Here is an 812-nt window from a genome sequence, read left to right as displayed (position 1 = left end):
CCTGTTTACCCTCCTTGCTCGGTGCCAAAACGCTGCTTTGAGGCGTGGGAGCAGCGCTCTGCGGGGAAGACGGAGCCGCCAGCAATGGTCCCATCCCGCCGGTCACAGCAGGACTGGCTGGAGGGTGACAGTGACAGGATGACAATGAGACCGTCAGTGAAGCGACAGCAGAAACTCCTCCAGCCTTCCCGCGAGCTGCCTGCAGGGTCTGTCTGTACAAAACCCGACCGGCTGCTGGTGCGCTGGCTGGAGAGAGGTAAAAACCATCCCGCAGCGGGAAGGGATGGTCCTGGCACCAGCTGTGGTGTCGGGATAGCTGGGTTCACAGTGCAAAATAATCCGCTTTGAGAAAAGCAAAGGGTGACATAGGAACTGCAAAAACTGATGGAAAAAAAAAAAAGAAATAAAGGAAATAAGCAGCAGAACTTCTTAGTATAAATCTGCCACTTGTGTCACTTACTAAAGCCAATATCAAGGGGAGCTATGATGTGACACCCCACCTCTCTGACTGCAGAGTCTCACATTAAAAGCTAACTCAGTGCACTGAGCGACGCCCCAGAGGACAGACCCTGCTCTTGGCAGGACTGAGCACGAGCAGGAGCAGCTCACGGCTCCCCGGGTTACCAAACCCCTGCGGTTCAGGGCAGCCAAGCAGAGAACAGGTAAAAATTTAAAAAAAAAAAAATAAAAAAAATAAAAAAAAAGAGACATCAGCACGATGGACACTGGGGTTCTGGGGCTGTTTCTTACACATCAGGCTGCCCCGAGAACACGCCCAAACGCCGTCCGACGGTAACACCTTCTGGTCGCCC

General features: G+C 52.8%; 1 protein-coding gene across 1 annotated transcript in view; it reads right to left on the bottom strand.

Annotated features, from left to right (window-relative positions):
- The window catches only part of LOC104470017 (ankyrin repeat and BTB/POZ domain-containing protein 2-like), a gene marked incomplete at both ends in the record, with an annotated part of 11121 nt that overhangs the window by 9609 nt on the left and 700 nt on the right, over positions 1–812 (bottom strand).

This window comes from Pterocles gutturalis, unplaced genomic scaffold (assembly GCF_000699245.1).
Source record: "Pterocles gutturalis isolate BGI_N339 unplaced genomic scaffold, ASM69924v1 scaffold13155, whole genome shotgun sequence".
Lineage (NCBI taxonomy): Eukaryota > Metazoa > Chordata > Aves > Pterocliformes > Pteroclidae > Pterocles > Pterocles gutturalis.
This window is presented reverse-complemented; position numbering and strand designations above follow the sequence as displayed.